This window comes from Pan paniscus, chromosome 1, assembly GCF_029289425.2.
Source record: "Pan paniscus chromosome 1, NHGRI_mPanPan1-v2.0_pri, whole genome shotgun sequence".
NCBI lineage: Eukaryota > Metazoa > Chordata > Mammalia > Primates > Hominidae > Pan > Pan paniscus.
In genome coordinates, this window is record NC_073249.2 from 144230445 (window position 1) to 144251574 (window position 21130).

Sequence of the window (21130 nt, forward strand, 5' to 3'; positions counted from 1 at the left end):
ATCCTAGCACTTTGGGAGGCCGAGTCGGGTGGATCACTTGAGGTCAGGAGTTCTGAACCAGCCTGGCCAACATGGTGAAACCATGTCTCTACTAAAAATACAAAATATATTAGCTGGGCTTGGTGGCAGGCACCTGTAATCCCAGCTACTTGGGAGACTGAGGCAGGAAAATCACTTGAACCCAGGAGGCAGAGGTTGCAGTAAGCCAAGATCACGCCACTGCACTGCAGCCTGGGCAAAAGAGCGAGACTCCCTCTCAAAAAAAAAAAAAAAAGGAAAAAGAATAAAAGGCCTACTGTTTGCTGGAAGGCTTACTGATAACAGAAACAGCTGATTCACACATATTTTGTATGTTATGTGTATTATATACTATACTTTTACAATAAAGCAACCTAGAAGAAATGTTAAGAAAATCATAAAGAAGAAAAAATATATTCTTCATTAAATGGGAGTTGATCATCAAAGTAGTCTTCCTCCTTGTCTTCATGTTGAGTAGGCTGAGGAAGAACAAGAGGAGTTGATTTTGCTGTATTGGGGGTGACAGAGGTGGAAGAGTTGAAGGAGGTAGAAGGGGAGGCAGGAGAGGCAGGGATGATCTGTGAAACTTTACAGAAATACATGGTAATTTCTGTCTGACTTCTTAATTTTTTTAGTATCTCTGAAAATGTTTCTACATTGAGACAAATTTTTCTTCCATCATTTGCTTTAGTTTCAAAAAAGGGCCTATGCCCTAAAAGAAGTCAAAAGCAGTCCTGAATAATCAGAACTCCTCTGCAGATTGTCTAATGTCAATTTGTTTTCTGACAGTGCTTCTTCTATGTTTTCTTTCTCATTGTTTGGCACTGATTAGAAGTGCTCATCTACATCATGTCATCTTCTGTTAATTTCTCTGCTGTGGTGTCTGATAGCTTTTTACTTTCTCCAACTCTTAAAACCCCTCATCCTTCCCTGCCCCACCTTTTTTTTTTTTTTTTTTTTTTGCCATATCCACCAAGTCTTTCATTATTTCCTTTATCAGCACTTTCATAAATCCTCTGAAGACACACATAACTTCTGGTCACAGTTTTCTCCAGCATGAACTTATTGTTTCAGGCTTGATGGCTTTCATGCTTTTTCTATAACAATGATGGCATCTTCAAAAGTGTAATCCTTCCAGAGTTTCTTGACGTTCTTTCTATCAGGTTCTCTACCAAAGCACTGGCAATATTTTCCATAGAGTACAATGTGTAATGAGCCTTAAATGTCCTTATGACCCCCTGACCTAGAGGCTGAATTAGAGACATTGTGTTTTGGGGCAAGTAGACCACTTTGACACCTTCAGTGTTAACTCATGGAGTTCTGGGTACCCAGTGAGCATTGTCCAATGTCAAAAAAACTTTAAAAGGGAGTCCCTTATTGGAAAGGTGCTTTCTGACTTCAGGAGCAAAGCATCATTGGAGCCAATCCAGATAAAGGGTTCTTGTTGTCCAGACCTTGTTGTACAAACAAAAGGCTGGCAGTTGGTGTTTACCTTTTTCCTTTTAAGTTCATGGGTTGGAAGCTGTTTAGATAAGGGCAGTACTGTTGATAAATCCAACTGCATTTGACAAAACAGCTGAGTCAGCCTGTCCCTACTTGCCTTAAATCCTGGCTCTTGCTTCTCTTCTTTTCTTTCTTTTTGTTTTTTATTTTTATTTTTTTTCTTTTTGAGACGGAGTCTTGCTCTGTCACCCAGGCTGGAGTGCAGTGGCACAATCTCAGCTTACTGCAAGCTCCGCCTCCTGGGTTCACGCCATTCTCCTGCTTCAGCCTCCCGAGTAGCTGGGACTACAGGCACCAGCCACCACGCCTGGCTATTTTTTTTTTTTTCTATTTTTGGTAGAGACGGGGTTTCACCATGTTAGCCAGGATGGTCTTGATCTCCTGATCTTGTGAGCCACCCCCCTCGGCCTCCCAAAGTGCTGGGATTACAGGCACGAGCCACCGCACCTGGCTGCTTCTCTTCTTTTCTAATAAATGTCCTTTGTTTCTTTTCTTTCCCCCAGAACAGGGTACTTTTGTCTACATTAAAAACCAATTCAGGAAGATAGCCTTTCTCCTCATTGACTTTCTTAATGGCATCTGGGAACTCATCTACTGCCCCTTGGTTGGCAGAACCTGCTTCTACTGCTATGATGACTTTTGTTTAATCAAACCTCTTTCTACAGTTATCAAACCATCCTTTGCTGGCATTACATTCTCCAGCTTTAGATCCTTTACCTTCTTTTTGCTTTAAGTTGTCATATAATGACTTCGCTTTTTCTCAAATCATATTACAGTCTATAGGTATGCCTTTCTTACAGCAACCGAACACCCACATAAAAGCTTCATTTTCAGTACTAGATAAAAAAATATATTTTACAAAAAGTGCAAGGTTTTCCCACCTGCTGGCATAGCTGCAGCAACAGCTTGAGAAATACCCTATTCTTTTACGATTGTCCTTAGGCAGAATTCATTTATCTTCAAATGATGAGCAAAAGCAGCTGTAGTCTTCAATCTTTGGTAAGTATCAAGCAATTCAACTTTTTCTTGTAATGTCATGACTTTTCTCCATGGTTTTATTCAAAGTTTATGGTATTGCACTAAACGCAATGTAAAACACATGAGAACTGCTAAAGATCATTTTTTACTGTGATAATTTACTGGAGAGTGAACTGCTCAAGCAGAAATGATTTAGTGTCACATGGTGTTTTGGGCAAATACTCGCAACACTTGAGCTGACTATAATAGCAACCAGAGGAGGCTATGAAATTATTACAGTAGTACAGTATGTACTGAAGTTAATTTTATGTGACTATGATTTAATACTGCATTTTTACATTTGTTTACATTTCTCCTGCCTGTGTTTAGTGGCTTGTATAGTCTGTGTTTATGTGCTTAAGTTTTGATACATTTTAACTCTTAATAATAGGTTTTTGTATATTTTATGGTAAATGATAAAATAGACTAGTTTTTACGTATGTTTTTTCATCAATGGCACACTTAACTTTTTCTTAATTTTTTGATATTTCTAGGCTATGTGGTTCTTCTGCAAGTTGTTTCAAATTGTTACAAATCTCCAAAAATTTTTCCAATATATTTAGTGAAAAATGTCTGCACATAAGTAGACCCGCATAGTTCAAATCTTTGTTTTTCAAAGGCAAATTGTAGTATTAAAAATGACACAAATAGCATCACAATATACATACTCCAATATCTCCAGAACTTTACATAGAAAAATATTGATATCCATTACATTCTATTTAATGTTGACATGGAATACCATTATATGGATGCATCATAGTGATCATATATCCAGTTATTTATTGATGGCCATTTAAGTTGTTTTCATTGTTTTTTACAGTCAAACAAAGCTTGCAAAGTCTCTCACTCTTGTTTTAATTATGTACATACATTTGAAGGACAAATTTTCCAAATGAAATTTAGCATCAAACAGTATTTCTATGTTAAATTTTGATTGGTGCTAACTTATCCTCTACAAATATGCACTAATCTACATTCACATCTACAATGTTTGTGAATTTGTTACTGAGTTTCCTCATAAAGACTGGGCAATACATAAGGTTAAATTGTTTCACTAGCAGGAGAGAAGAAAATAGTAAGTTATTTATTTCTTTTATAATGAGAGGAAAAATGATGATGAATAAAACACTCTCCTTGATCTGCTGAAATTTCAGTCTATTGAAAGAGGCAGAAAATTAAAAAAGAAGTTACACTGAAGCAAGTTGAATAAGTCTGAGAATAGAAGAAGTCCAGGGTTGCTATGAAAATTCAAAGAAAATATATATAACTAAAGCATGGTAATATAAGAAAGACTTACTGTAGAACTGATGACTAAGCTGAGACCCAAATGATTATATGATTTAACAAGATAAAGTTTGGACACCTTTTTTTTTTTTTTTTAATTCCAGCCAGAGGACAAAGATCCTGCAAAATCCTATTGGTAAGAGAAAGCATGTTTTAACATGGATACTGCTCCAACAAATTTTTATTGAGTGTCAACTGTCTACTAGGCACTGTGTTGGAACTAGGGATATTACGGTGAGTAAGACAGGCATGGTATTTTTCTTCACAAAATTTTAGAGAAAGGTAAATAAACAATAATAATCATGCATCTTAACTTCATAGTTTATTTTCTGAACTGCAATGACCATGTTTTTTACTCTACTTTAGCCACTCAAACTCCTGACCATATGCTTAGATTCCCAAGTTGTTCCCTGTCAGAAATTTTAACTGTTATTCTCCAGTTCATTGACATTCATTTATTTTTCTCATTCCTTCATGCTCTCTCATATTCTCTTAAATCTGTGGAGATATTCAGCCTATCGATTGCTTTATTCCCTCCCAGTTGTGCTTGGTCTTGACCTCTCCTACTTCTCTATCCATCTTAGACTGCATGGTTTATCATTTCAGTCACTCAATAACCATGAGTCTTCATCCTTAAGCCTAATTATCTAGAAAAGACCTGATTCCTAACTCATCCAAAACTATACCGTCTCTATGAAGGATCTTGAGTGCTGCAAGAAGAGTCCTCAAAACCCTAAATATTTTTGTTAGATCAAATTCATGTCCTTCAACCTTAGCTGGAGTTATGGTACAATGCATCAAATATAGTGTAGTGATACCATATTTAAAAATATATTGATGTTCTTTCTGAGAATTTCTTTGCGATGACAGTCTTCCTAATGAGCAGACACCTACAAGTGATGATAAGTAGGTTGTAAAGAGAAAAAAAAAATCAATATTTAGCCTTTTAACCTAAAATTAGGCTCTTGAAGCTCATTTCAAAATAGATAGTTCTGAAAATGAAGACAAATTTTGTATAATAAAAGCAGGGCTTTTAAGTAAGAGGACAACCACCAAAGCCATTTTGCAAATGGAAAACTATAATTCAGTAAGAGCCTGTCATGTTACCAAAACTTATTAGCAGCAGAAGAAGAAAACCTATAAAGTATTGGGTTATGCAAACGCAAGCAAGCACAGTATGAGGGTAGCTGTGCCTTGCTGAGGGGCTATGGCAGGAGCCTATAGGCTCTCTGGCAAAGGCACCATATGAGCTGCCATCTGCATCTCACCTCTGTACTGTCTCGCAGGTATGAGTGTTCAAGGTTTTCTCAACTCATCTAAATACCATATAAATTGACCCTCTACTCAACCCCCAGCAACTTCCAACACTCCTAATGCCTTAAGCATCAAGAATCGGTCAGGGGAATTTTACATGACCAGAGATAACAGTACTGGTGTGGAAGGAAATGTCCCCAGCACTTTTCCTTGTTTGGATTAAAAGGAAACAGCTCCAGATTTTCTCTGGGATTCAGGAAAATAGGAAAATCAAGTCCCTCATTACAACATCGCAAGGCCTGGCACATCATAAGCCCTGAAAAAATATCTGTTGAATAAATGCATGTGTAAATGAACATAGGAAAGCATGATGAAGGTCTAATTCCAGAAAGTGATACTGGGGAGCAGACAGATGATCAGGAGATAAATGGGATGAGGGGAGGTAGAGGACTATAGCTGGAGAGCATGATGTTGAAGGAGGAAGGCTTTTACATAGGGTGTAGGAGAAGCTGCTCTAAAAATCACCAGGTTTGGGCCGGGCGCGGTGGCTCACGCCTGTAATCCCAGCACTTTGGGAGGCTGAGGCGGACGGATCACGAGGTCAGGAGATCACGACCATCTTGGCTAACACGGTGAAACCCCGTCTCTACTGAAAAATAGAAAAAATTAGCCGGGCATGGTGGCAGGCACCTGTAGTCCCAGCTACTCGGGAGGCTGAGGCAGGAGAATGGCATGAAGCCAGGAGGCGGAGCTTGCAGTGACGATCGTGCCACTGCACTCCAGCCTGGGCAACAGAGCGAAACTCCGTCTCACAAAAAAAAAAAAAAAAAAAAAAAAAAAAAATCACCAGCTTCCAGGTGCTATGCTTAATGGAACAGTTATTGGCACAGAATGAATATACATAACAAATGCCTTGAGGAATATCAATGGATGCATCTACTAGACCAACAGTAAAGGGTCAAGAGAGGATAATGATGAATGGAAAGAGTATGAATAGACTTTCAATAAACTTTCATTCAAAACTTACATTGGACACCTAATACATTCTAGGCACCGAGTTAAGCTCTGGGTGATGGCGACAAGCAAAACAGGTGCGTTTCCTGTCTTTTTGTGACTTACCATCTATTGAGGAAAATTGATATTAAACAAATAAATTCAGTTTATGTTTATGCACAATATAAATTTTGAAAACTTCTGTGAAGTAAAGGAACAAACTTCATTTGAAAGAATTTTAAGGAGTTTGGGGAAGACTTCTCAAGGAAAGGGACCAATGAGCTCAGGTTGAACGAAGGGAAGGGAGTTAGCCAGGCACAGAGAGCACAATTGTAATCTTTTAATTATCTGGACCAAGGTTAAAAAGATAATGTGTTGGCAATTAGAACACAATCTGAGGAACTTGTACCAGCCAAACTATATATACATATGTGTATATGTGTGCCTGAGTGTGTATATGTGTGTATGTACATACACACACACATATATACATATACATATACAAACACACACATATATAATATACACATTCATGCACACATACACACATATGTAGGCACACATGCATATAAATGTGTATGTGCACATATATCCTCATATACACATATAGACATGAATTTATTAAGGAGATTTTGACTTACGCAATTGTGGTAGTTGGTGTAACAGTCTGTGAGAAGCTGTTGCCTTCTATCTGTGTAAAACAGGTCTTTTGGAAGAGAAGATAGATGTGAAATAAGTAACAGCAAAGACAAACTGCAACTCGCAAAGTGAGATAGATCCCAAGATTTTAGAATGTAAACTTTGTTCCTCTAAGCTTCTCTAAGCCTCCACCTTAGATGATATCAGTGACCTACCGAAAGAGTTGGCCCACTTCCTCACAGAGATAAACACACACCTGGCCTAGGATTCAGAGAAACTAATGGATGGTCAGGTGAGAGCTGGAGAATCTGCAGGCATGGCTGTTGTCCTGCATCAACAGGGTAAGCCAGGAGGCTTGGGAGAATGTGCTTTCAGTTGCGACACAGTTTCATGTCCTGTCCAACCTTCCAAATGTACAATGAATATGGCTACTGCTTCACATTCCTTTTCCAAATCCCACACATACCCACAATACACAGGGTAAGTAATTCTGAAAAATATAGTTCCAGCTTAGTTTAAGTTAACACAATGCAATTCCATCACAGTAGCAATTCTTAATATTTTTTTAAAAAAATCCTTTCTTGAGGTGTTTAAGGGTAGAAGAGAAAATTGAATGGCTTTTAGTGTTAGAAACTAACAGTAAGAAGATGAGACTTGGCCACATGCCCCGGTGTTGTAATGAGAGCAGGCTCAGGTATAAGGCAAACAGAGTGAAAATATTACAGCGTAAGGAATAGACTGGAATGGACAGCCCTGTGATCCAGGTCTCTTATTGGGATAGAGTATTCAGCCCATATAGTTGTGACCAGGTTGTCCTCTACAGGAAATGGGGGAAGAAGGGAAATAAAGACAACTATAGTCGCATCAGCTTAATAGAGTATTCATCTGGGGAATGCTACAAAGAAATAAAAGTTTATGCAACCAGGTAATGTTTCCCATAACCAAGCCAAAAAAGTGCATTCCTTCTGGAAGCTATCTCCAAACTAACCCCACTTGGCTTCTTTTAGTTTCAGTCATTAAACTTCTTCCTGTCCACTTTCCTGAATACTGAACACTTACGTAAACGTCTCTTTACAGCTTCCATCTGGCAGATGTTTCTGTCACTCAAGTTTCTGATTTTATTGTTCTACCTTGTCTCCTTCATGGGGCCATAAGCTCCTCAAGAGCAGCACTGGGCTCTTGCTCTTCATATGTGGGTCATTTAGTAAATGCTGTTGACTGATATGGGGACAGATTAAAGGACTGTCCTCTTTTGAGGAACTGTGGGTCCAACCTGAGCAATCTGAAAAGCTCTTGCTTACAAACAGCCGAAACAATGTAATAAAGGGTAGATCTTTTAATAAAAGGTAGACCATTTAAATAAAAGCTATTTCAGGAGTTGTTACCCTGGAAAAGTCTACCACTTCCATGTGATAAATCCTTTGTATCCAAACTGGGTTTTGTCTATTTTTATTTATCCTTATTATCATATTCTGTACCTTAAAAGTTGCCCCATCCCTGCACCCCAAAGTTTCTGAAAACTTGGCAAGAAGAAAACTCGGCCCTATATACTCTGCCTAAGGTACAGCTGAGTCTAGCTTCTGGATTACTGCAGGATTTAAAAATCACTGTCATTTCTTTGTAATGTCTTTCCTCCCTCTTCCCCATCAGAAGTTATTTCATCTTTCTCATAGAATATTACATATGTGCATGTGTATTGAACTTATTGTCCTCTATTCTGCATTTGAGATATGTGCACATATTTTTTTCTACATGGTTAACAGGGCCACCATGGCTGGGTTCCTGCTTCTTGAATAAAGGGATATAATAAAGCACCCATAATCACAGGTTATATATACTTTATCACAGTGTATAGAGCCATGCCTTGCACTAAGTTCACTGCTGGTAAGTCTTTCTTCCTTCTCTTTTCTTTTTCGCTCTCTTTTTCTTTTTCTGACTGAATAATAAGAACGAGGATAACAAAGTAAACTGGATCCTAGGAAAACAAATGTCCTCCAACAGACCTAACTGATAATAAATTATATAGCCCCCAATACCTGGGGAGCTTGGGATAGGAGAGAGACGTGTGCTATTACTGGCCTCGGTTATATTTCGTTTCATTGTTTAATAGGTCTATTACCTTGAACATGTTAAATTAGCTCTCTATTTTATTTTTGATTCAAAATAGAGATATTATTACCATTCTCATACTGGTGTTATAACAGGTACATAAATTATCATACGAAATAGCTAGAACTTCACAAACACTTAGGGCTCAAAATTTATCCATGTTACTTCCACATGTGATGCCTTTTTATCTTTTCTGTTCCAAGACAAGTGCTAATTATTTCTAAGGGCCCAGATCAAATCTCATTTTCTCTTGAAAATCATCCTCATATACACTCATGATTTCTCCTTTCTTTGTATTTCTAATCTGCTTATAGTGTTTCCCAATGTATTTTAACTATTTGAAGAAAATCTCTTTTCAATGTCAAAGGGTTATTTTTTTCCCATATGATAGTTGTTCTAAGAATCCATTAATTGAGGTTATGCTTACGGGCAAAGAATCCTTCCATAGTTGGTTCATATCATCCTTAGTTATAACCTCATTGTACATAAAGGACAAAGCTCTTTGTATATGTATCCAATTGTGTATTCGGTCTATAGGCATGCCTAGAGCAATGAGGATGTATTGACTCTGTGAAAAACTGAGCAGGCATCACCTGGTTCCATTTCCCCCGCTTCTATCTTCCTACCACTCCTCACTCTTCTGCCCACCTGAACTCATTCATACTAATATTGTTGGATCCACAGATCGCTAGTAACTGGACTATGTTTTTCCACCGTTTTATACATACACACTGTATCTACACATACACTCCATTTGTTTTAACAATATTTAAATAACATCTGATTTAGATTTTATGGTAGTAGTGAATTTATATCATTTACATCTTCATCTACTCACTATCAACTACATGCTGTAGTGCTGTTCTATAAATATTTAATGAACGAATTATTCTCTAATATGCATTTTCCTAAATACAGAAAATACACAATTTTATTAGTGATTCTTATTGACATCAAGAAGGTTGTGTTCTAGTTTAGATGAGATGAGTTGGGAGCTTGCGGAGATATGCTCATTCATATCCTTCAAAAAGCAAATGCCAAGATGGGATTAGTTGTGTAAGGATTTTATTAGGGAAAATGTCTATGAGGCAAACTGGGGAAGGAGCCTCAAAAGGCTGGGAGAACCATCAGACTGGGGTGTAGTTTTAACCTTAATGAAGTATCAAGAAAAGGAATGATGGGTGGAAGCATATTGCCAGGTGTATAAGGAAGGTTCAACAAGGCTATCAGGTGCTCCCCAAGCCAGTCAGAGGAAAAAGGAGTCCCTGGTCTCCTGTCCCTTTCACATGCAGCCACTGTCTCTTGGCAGCCTGAAGGAAGCATGATCTCAGAGAAAATGGCACAGTAGATTTTTTAGTGCAGCCTCTGGGTCCCACCTGCAACGTGTAGTCTCACGTATATCACACCTGTTTCATAGAAGAACACACTCAATAAAATAAAAATAATTAATGTACCATCAGGTGGTTTACAAACATTTTTTGTACCTGCCACTGTACAAATGCAAGTAATCATCAGAATGCAAGTAATGATTTTTTTTTGTTTGTGTGTGTAACCCTTTTTCCAAACACACATTTTCGTTTCACTTTGACTCAACATAACTTACCTTACACATATAATAGATTTTTGTTGTTGTTGTTGAACCCTCTTTCCAAACACACTTTTTAATTTTACTTTTGATTCAATATAACTAATCTCAACCATAATTTATGAGTGTCAGACTAATCTGTTGATACTTTTAGCAACTAACTTTCCTCTGAGTCTTAGTTTCTCCATGTGCAAAGTTAAGGATAAGTCTGACTGATTTTTAAAATCCTGTCTCACTTTTAATGAAGTAAGGAGACTAACATTCCGTAAGTGCCTACTATTTATCAGGCTTTGTACCATGAAGTTTCACATGCATTATTCCTTTTAATTCTTACAAAACTCACTCTAGTAGATGTTGCCAGTGTTGTCATCTTCATTTGGACACACAGGAATTCAAACAAGCTTGCCTAAGGCCATATAGTTAGTGGTGGATCTGTTATTCAAAGCAAATCTGAATGAGTTCTCATGTTTTCCGAGTTAAAAAGAGACCAAAATAATAATAATAAGAAGAATCAAGCTCCAGATTTCTCCCATTAATCAAGAAGCAGTTCTCAAATTCTACATCACATGAGAACATCCAGGGTGCTTGTGAAAAAATATATATTAATGAAACTATGGCACTCTCACATTTGTTGACTGGACCTTCAAATCTGTGTTTGAAGAAGTGCCAAAGGTGATGCTGACATAGGTGGTTGGATGGATGTTGCCTTAGAAAATACTGGCACAGAATGCATTGTTGCCAAGTAAAGAAAAAACAGAAGAAAGTCAGTGCTTCAGGCTGACCAAGAACACAACTGATAAAGAGTAGGAAGACACTGCAAGGCTGCACTACCTACTTTACCCTTCTCTACATGCATGCATTTCCTACTGCCCCTGCCCCCCCAAAATGGCTTCTAGATATCTATCCTAGGGAAATAGAAATTGATTTATGCTAAAAAATTTACATAGAAAATTTTTTATCGTAATTGTGATTTTTATCTCGTCACAATGCTAGATAGTATGGTAATTCAATTTAACATGATATTTCATATATAGAAGAAATACTGGAAGAAAATTTAATTTACTAAGGATGGATACTCATGAGTGGTGGTAATATGGGACTTTTATTTTCTTATTTGCAATTTCCTGTGATTTCCAGATTCCCAATAATGTACACGTTACCTCTGTATTTTTAAAGAAAGCTATTTAAGACATTTCTAAACTTAAATTTGACAATTTCTCTAAGTATTTGAAATGTACAATCTTAAAACATCTATTATACCTGATTGAAAGTTTAACTGTCACACATATATTCAGACAAAAGAATTATTCCAATCTATGGAGATAATAGACAGTGACATTGAATTGTACAATGTTTCTGAAAATAAATTTATTTTTCTTCCACAATATGTTCTGATTTAATGAATATTTAACTATGTATAATGAATAAAACTAATTACAGTAGATTTCCTATAAGGTTATTAAAATACTAACCAGAGTGTCTTGGGAGTGTTCTCAACACCCATTTCTACATCAAATACCTTTTTTCTATCATTGTTTTCCAAAGAGCCTGGCCTGTTTTTGAGATCTGGTAAAGAATTTTCTCAGTGGAGAAAAAAATAGCAAATTTCATTATTTTGATGTTTCCTTTTTAATTTGCATTCTTAAAGAAGTGTTACTTCATTCCAATTCATGAGTTTACTCGTTTGCATTAAGTTCGATGTGTCTAGAATTTCACGACAGTGCGTTTAAACTATTCAGTCACATCTACCTCTTCTGGGAAATTTTGACATCTTTCTGTAGTGTGCTTGTAAATTTTTTGTGGTTTTCCCTTTCAAATTCAGTAGTAGATCATCAAGCCTTTGAGTATGGTAGCTCTGGCAGTTGTCAAAGCAAAAAGCCATATATGTTTCCAAATACAACTGATGTTCTTCCAGGATAGTGAAAGCTTCTATTTAATGAAGAGTTAACCAAATTATTTTTCTGCATTCTGGAGGAGTAAATTACTACAATTAAATTATTCATGTAGATTAGGTTTAAGCAGCAACAGCTATCATATTCAGAAATATATTAAGAAAACTATTTGAAAATCTTAAATCCTAGCTATATAATTTAGAAGCATCTTCCCAGGAGAAAACACATGAACACTAAATGAGATTAGAGTATTTCTAAATAATGGAGTTTCTGAAAATTATTTCTCCAACTTGAATATTTTTAAAATGAATAGCAATGCCCTGAAATTGAGAGACTTTTAGAAGTTTCTGATCTGATATATGCATGAGTATCTTCCTTCGTTATTTAATATTTATTAAGTATATACACTAAGTTAGCCCTCTATCAATTATACATATAATATACCCATATTGGAATAGCTAAGAGTTAGTAAAAATAACTTATACATTATATAAATACAAAGTGGTAATATTGTACAGCTTTTAATTAACCATGTCACCTTTATTCCTCCTGTCTGCTTTTGTTTTGCTTTATTTTCCAGTAAAAAGAGAGCTTTCCCTCCTTGAATAAAATAGACTTGGGCCCATCTACAACATTTATCTTTTATGAAGTGTGTGTATGTGGACAAATTCCTTAACTTAATTGGGTCTCAATTTCTCGATCTACAGAGGAAGATAATAATGTGTACATTTTTACTGAGTTTGAGAGGGTTAAATGTGAAATTAGGTAAAGAACACATGCAAAATGCATATGCACAATAATTTTTAGTGTATCATTTTTTGAATTAGCAGAGACTAGACACAACCCAAATGTCCATCAGTAGGAAATTAGTAAAATAAATACAATAAATATTATGCATCCATGAAAAGGAAAGAATACATTATTTGTGCACTGATATAAAAAGATCTTCAATATAGAATATTATATGAAAATTATGTGTTAGAAGAGTGTGTATAGTATGCTAAAAGGGATCACTTATGCAAGAGTTTTGCCCTTAATCTATTTTTGTACCTAAAACTTGTAGTACATTAAAAATTACTCATTTCTCTAAGGCCTTCTTAATAGATTTTAAACTTTGGAAATGATCTTCGCTCCGTGTTGCATTAGAATATTTATTTACCATAAACACTGCTAACGCTTTTTCAAAATCATCACAGTTTAATATCTGTATATTGTTCTGCAAATATATATCTAGGGAGTTATCAAAATTAGCATTACCATATAATTGCAAATTTGGGATTGTATAAAATATAATTCCACGTAAGTGCTTATTCAAAGACTTTTACAAATCAAATTGTTTACTTGACGTAGTGAAGCCATTCTTACCTGTCATGTAAATGCATGCTTTCATTGAAAGCATGTGTTATGAAGCATGGCTATTTCTGAGGTACTAGTGGGAATTATTTATGAAGATTAATTGTGCACACTAGGTAAGGATATATCCTTAAACTATTTAAATTAATTAGTTAATTAGGACAACCTAGATACACCTCTGATTTTCCAGATACCAACCTAGGCTACATATGGATTCAATTTTAGGGGATCATTTCATGACAAGAAAAGAGTGTGAACAGGGCAAGAGAAACTAGAGAGATTAGGAATTGCTCCTAATTTGGGGGTAGAGAGGTGTACGAAGGCTGTTTATCAAAAGTAGTATAATATTTTACATTAAATTATTAACTAAAATTTGCCAACTTTCAGGCATGTATTTACTTCCTCATTCTTAAAAAATTTAAAGATATCTTATTTTAAACAAAACTAAAATTTTCAACTCCTGTGCCACATTAAATAAAAAGGGAAAGTTTTTTCTAAGTATTTCTTTTTCCTTTTTCCCATTTATAGGCTTTTCAGAAAGCTCAGTATATTAAACTTCTTTTGGAAAATTTGTTAGAGATATTCTGAATATTTTCAAGATCAAGAAGCATTTTTACTAAGTGAAATTATTTCTACCATTGTTTTCAGACAGAAACGCTTCACTTCAAGAATAAGAATGTAATAGACGTGAAATGTCAAAGATACAAAAGACATAATTCACAATATGACTTATTCAAGACACAGTAGGACTTAGTGTCATACAAGTATGTTCACCATAAGATGACTTTAAATACTGAATGGTGCAGTACATTTAAAGTAAATTTATTATGCAAAATTTTGCTTTACATACTTGACTTAATTAAATACATAAATAAGTGACCATGCTATTTACTTTAAGAAGAAAAATTTGTGACCCAAGAATTAATCAACTATCTATATTAATATCATATATATGTACACATTTGTAAACATACAAGAAGACTTGAGGTACAGTGTGCAATAATTATTTATAAAAGCAAGTACTGACTATTATGCCCAAATAAAAAAAAGTCAGACATATCAAATCAATTAATGGCCTAATGAGCCACTTAATACAATTCACTTATTCTTTTTGTTTAATCTGAGATGTGTGTGTCTTTCCTGAAATGTGTGAATAAAGGAGAAAGTCTAAGCAGACTCCATTTTCACACGTAGAATGACATGGGAAAGGGTATAAAAGTTGCAGGCAGATGTAGGATAAATAAGTCTGTAGATTCAACATAAGAACTCTAATTATAATAATAATAATTATTATTATTATATAACTATAATATTGTATTGTATGTTGAAATTTTGCCGAGAAAGTAGATTTTAGGTGCTCTTATCAAAAATAAAAGAGTAACTATGACAAGTATGTTAATTTGCTTGACTATAGTAACAGTTTCACTATGTATATCAAAATGTTATGTTGTACACCTTAAATATATACAATTTAAAACAAATTTTTTAGGTAATTCATCTGGAAAATGTCTAACTTTTCCAAACAAACCATAGTTTTATTTTAATATCTCAGCAGCATTCTCAATTGTTTTATTTGGTAGTGAATGAACTTTGGAGAAAGATGTGCACCCTTAATGAAATCCAGTTATACCAGAATGTCTAAATATGTTCGTTGAGCTTACAAATAAAACTACAAAAAAATTTTAAAACTCTTCAAAAAGTGAGCTGGTAACTGAGGATTGAAATCTGCATAAGTATTGAGGAACAAGTAAAAAGGTTGGAGGTCAAATGGCATGTTGAGACACCCTTTGAAAACCTAATAAATAACCTGCATCACAGATTTTAAATATACAATGTATATAGAGAGATGCACTATTAACCAGAGATGCACTTCTGGTTACCTCCTTCAAAACTGTAGGATAATTGGTTAGTAATGCAAGTCCAATGTAGTACTTGTCTAAGCAAACCATGATGGAAATAATACCTTAGATTTTGAAGTATCTACAACTTAAAAGCAGACAATTGAAACTTTATGCCACAGAATATTAACACCATATTAAGTTGTCTCAGAGTTACAGAACCATCACAGGCTCTTCTAATTGAGGTAACCAGGTGATTCCCTGGAGGGATTTTTAATTGTGGAGGATCAATAGACAGGAGGGTATATTTTACAAACACATCCTTAGAGACAAACTATGGTGTCTTACAATATAATTGATTGTGATAAACTATATTTCAAACATGTTGCAAAATCCAAGGGAATGCTTTAGTAGTCATAACAGAAACATTATTCCAAGAAAAACAAATCTTCAAACATGTCTCTTATGAAGGCACTACAAAATATATCCTTCTAATTTCTCAAATCTCTCGAAATTCAAAATCCCATCAGGTCTCTTAGAGTTGCAAAGAAAAGCTATTAATTTTCATTTCTTTTCAAGACTGCATATTTGTGTAGGTCACTTTTTAATTTAAACTGCTTACCTAACCTATAAAATGCAGTTAAACCAAGCAATTGTTATCAATCATGACTCTAGAAATGTAACCTTTAATTTTAATTTTATTACTTGTTCAAAATGTAAAACTTTATTCAAATGTCATATTTTCCCTACCCTCCTTTTCACAAAAAGAAAAGCTGTTTTACTAAATAGTATCCATCAATGCTCATTATTGCTGAAACCGTGGGAAGCTTTACCCTAAATTTCACAACGCACAGTAGGTTTCTCTTCTCTGTTTATCCACACCATGTGGTCTATGCATGTTTTTGTTTTTTCCTGCAGTGGAAACCACTGTCATCATAACTTACAACTGAATTCTTTTTTTTTCGACAGAGTCTCGCTCTGTCACCCAGTTATTAGTTGCTGAATGGGCATCTGATATTTCAGGAGATAGCAACACTATGTATGAAAGTTTGGAAGCACGAAATAGCAAACTATGTGTTTGATGTAACACATATATGAGAGAAGATGATGGAAATGAGAATAGTAATGTAGGCAGAGATTACATTTACTGAAAAAACATTATCCTTAAAGTTATGGTGATCATAGATATGTATTTTATAATATCACCCTCTGTAGAATGGCATAGGGATATCAGAGATTAGGCTTGCTTTAGTATGAACAACTGGACAATTTTACAGAATTTCAGGCATGAAATGAAGGGCATGTGAACTAAGGAAATTGAAACCAAGTTGGAGAGAACTGTGTACATTCAGGAGATATTCAGAAGATAGAATATACACACTCGAGAAATCATATGGAGTGGTAGGAAAGGAATACGAGGAGTTCAGAGGAATAACTAGGTTTCTATTTGTATAAATAAAATATACAACAAAGGAGGAGCTATTTTGGGAGAAGGAAAGATGAGTTTAATTTTAAACATACTGAGAGTTGTCTGTTGCCTTGATGACATGTAATTTAAGATGTGTGATAAGTAGTAGACCCTAATACATATGGGGTCTAGAGTTCAGCAGAGAGTCCAAGGTTATACATATATATATGTATAGCAACTAATATATATGTATTGTATATAATGCATTTATGTGTGTATATACAGCAACTAATATATTTGTATTTTATATGTATTTTATATGTGTGTGTGTGTGTGTGTGTGTGTGTGCTGTTTTCAAATAGGTGGAGTTGAAACTGAATTTAGACGGGGTTGTCGAGGTAGAAATAAGGTGAAAAGAGAATGAAGGACAGAATCCTGAAAATGCACCAATATGAAAGAGGCTTTTCAACCAATAATGTTTCTATTCTCAGTCATTAAAGAAGTAGCAAATCCCTCACAAATGAAAATGAAAGTTGTTTCAATTTCTCCATCCATTCTCCTGCCCTCCAGTACCTCCACATTATCCCTAAAAATAGTTTATTTTCTTTTATATGCATAAAAATGATTTTTTATTATACAGCAACAATTTCTAAACTCCTGCCTTTCCACACTTCCCTTTTATTATCGATGTGGCAAAGTTGCATAGGTGTCAACCAAATGCAGACCTAGTAGTGCCTAGGAATGTTAAGAAGGTCTACCTTGTAGTATGAGTTCATGGGAAAGACCTTTATAATACCTCCTCTATCCAAACACACACATTTAGTGGGAAACCTGAAATAACACCAATTAGGTCTTAGTCTTTCAGTTATATGGAATAAGTTACCACTTTCATAAAACCTGTGTATAACCTATATAGAGATTTTGTGCTTTTTTCCACATATGAATTTTTGCAAAATTCAATAAAGCAACCAAGCCTAATATATTTGGAATCAAATAAAACAAATAGAAGACAATTTCCATGCTAAATCAATCACGGACAACACCTTCAGTATTTCACAGATAGACTCTGCTGACCAATGGTTCGTGGAATATAAATGGCTTACTTCATACCTCCCTAATCTTGCTATAGTCCTTTTCTGCAATTAGGTTGGGCTATTCTGGGCAATTCCCTGTGACAATTTTATTTGAAAGCCTAGGCTGACAGAATACGTCATCTCTGCTCCCACATTTACTTTGGGGTTTAGGATACAGTGATTCCATTCACACTAAATATTCATATCTGTCACTTTAAAGTATGGTTGTGGCATCTCTGCTCTTCTCCTGCTCTGGAAGGTAAGGCTTTCAAAGACCCATCAGAGTGGAAGCAGTCAAGCAGGCACATTTTAAAGTGACAGGTCTATATCCAAACTCTATGGTCTTAATGAAATCTTTATTCTAAGAACTGAACATTTTAACTCCACTAGAGCCACTGTGGTCTCCAGCTTCTCCCTGTTAATCATTTCTAAATCATGTCCATGGGCAGGAGAAACATCTCCAGGGTACTTCTGAAACATGGCTGAACTCAGCAGTCTGGAGAAGCAGGCACTCCGAGCACACTGAAGAACTTTTTCAAATATCTTAGGTTTGTAATTTTGAAGAGTGTCACTCAGTTGCAGTTATTATGGGGAAGAAAGAGAGAGAGCTGGTTTGCCAATAGCGTTTTCAAAGGCCCTTGCCATTACTAAACTGTACAAAATGATCAATATGGAGCCCATTGGATATTTGTGCAATTCCCACATTTTGGCATGGTGCACTTACTTTGCCAGCCTCCGGTAGTGACAGACCATGGTCACTGACAGCAGAAGGATTGCAGGTTGACATTGTGATTCACTGCCAGACTTGCCTGGAAACTGCTTGCCTGATGCTTGGAGCTAGTCCAGGTAGTTTGTCTCTGAAGTTTACAAAAATGATGCTGAGGCTCAAATTAATCTCAACAATTTTAAAATTGTTAATCCCAGCCTTTTCCTGCTAGAAAATGGTTAAACCCAGCCTTTTCCTGTTGTCTGAACTTCAGCCAGTTGCTGACTACAATGTTATCTATTGGCTTGCTTACAATGGATCACATGTGTGCACTTTATCAGTGCATAAATGTCCAGGTACTACTTGGAGTGCCAACCTAACACTTCTTTAGAAACTGTAAAATGAAATCAACTGCAGAAACATTTGGAGTCACCAAGGATAGTCATTATAAAACAGTCAATTCACCATTGTAGGAGATCTTCTGAGTTTACTGTCCAACACGGTCTGGAGAATAGTGGCTAGACTGTTGTTGTTGATACTCAATAGCTAGAAAAAAAGACAAGTTGAATTGCTAACACACTGTAAAAGTCTCTAGACACTTTGACCTATTATTGCTGTTTCGTATAATATCACTGTAATGATATCTTTTTCATTAAAAGTAAGAAGGCTTCTCTTGGTTAGAGAGATTCTGTAGAGTAGGGGCTAAGGATGTGAGCAGTCAGAAACAGACTGCCATGAGTTGAATTTTAGTTCTCCCGATTTCTAATTTTATGACTATGATCAAGCTACTTTCTGTGCCTCAGTTTCTTCATCTATAAAATGAATTTGTTTTTGGCACCAATCAAATAAAAACCACAATGAGATACCATCCCACACAGTTAGAATGGCGATCATTAAAAAGTCAGGAAACAACAGGTGCTGGAGAGGATGTGGAGAAATAGGAACACTTTTACACTGTTAGTGGGACTGTCAACTGGTTCAACCATTGTGGAAGTCAGTGTGGCGATTCCTCAGGGATCTAGAACTAGAAATACCATTTGACCCAGCCATCCCACTACTGGGTATATACCCAAAGGATTATAAATCATGCTGCTATAAAGACACATACACACGTATGTTTATTGTGGCACTATTTACAATAGCAAAGACTTGGAACCAACCAAAATGTCCAACAATGATAGACTGGATTAAGAAAATGTGGCACATATACACCATGGAATACTATGCAGCCATAAAAAATAAAGAGTTCATGTCCTCTGTAGGGACATGGATGAAACTGGAAACCATCATTCTCAGCAAACTATTCCAAGGACAAAAACCAAACACCGCATGTTCTCACTCATAGGTGGGAATTGAACAATGAGAACACATGGACACAGGAAGGGGAACATCACACTCCAGGGACTGTTGTGGGGTGGGGGGATGGGGGAGGGATAGCATTAGGAGATATACCTAATGGTAAACGACGAGTTACTGGGTGCAGCACACCAACATGGCACATGTATACATATGTAACTAACCTGCACATTGTGCACATGTACCCTAAAACTTAAAGTATAATAAAATAAAATAAAATAAAAAAAGAATAGTGCCTAGCACGACAGTAAGTAGCATGTAAGTGTCAGCTACTATTGCTTAAGAATCATGTTTTGTTTGTTTGATTCTCACAAACCCGTAAGAGGAAAAACAGACCTACATGGCCTAAAGGTAATGCCTGGCCACGGACAAATTTACCCAGATATTTAACTCACTAAAACTGGATGTTTCGTCTGGCTTATTTCATAGGGCTGCTGTGAGATTTAGCTAATGAAAAGAGTACAGTGTCTGGAACCTGCAAATGATGAATAGTTTTTATCATTAATGCTATTATTGTTAACATTTTATGCATTACTAAGACTGAATTCTAATTATTGATGAGAAATAAATTTCATTATAATAAAATGACCACACCACAACAAAATCACAGAACATTAGAGTCAGAAGAAATCCTAGAGACTATCAACTCCACCCTATAACCCAAGAAATGCCTCCCTTTATCATTCTCTGCTACGTAGCTAAAATAAACAGACAAAAACACCTTAAAATGACCTTTGAACATCTCCGTTGAAGGTACCATAACTCCTTCATAAAGTAGCCCAGTATAGTATACATATTTTAAAATACTTACAATTTATTCCTTTTATTTACCCTAAATTACTGGCCATTTTTTAACCTAGTTGTTTAAGCTTCTATCCTAATGGTTCTTTCAGAATCCCCTAATTCTTCTCTATCATATCTTATGGTCTCCCTTATATCCCATTAAACTTTTTCTTTTCCCTGCAGGCTTAAAATTTCTAGTTTCTTTTGCTATTTCTCAGATAACCGTGTTTTGAGTTTGTTCATTCTAACTGCCCTCTCTGAGTGTATTCTATGTTGACTATTTTTCTCCTCAAATGTAGTACCTAATGGAATATAA

The 21130-nt window shown here is 35.7% G+C and overlaps 1 long non-coding RNA gene across 2 annotated transcripts in view; it reads left to right on the forward strand.

The window, feature by feature from the left end:
- LOC129398632 (uncharacterized) overlaps window positions 1–21130 on the forward strand; it is a 223541-nt gene that overhangs the window by 157526 nt on the left and 44885 nt on the right. For both annotated transcript variants that reach the window (XR_010110881.1, XR_008626451.2), the window contains exon 2: window positions 3930–3961. This is a non-coding gene — a long non-coding RNA (uncharacterized LOC129398632). The remainder of the gene's footprint in view (window positions 1–3929; window positions 3962–21130) is intronic.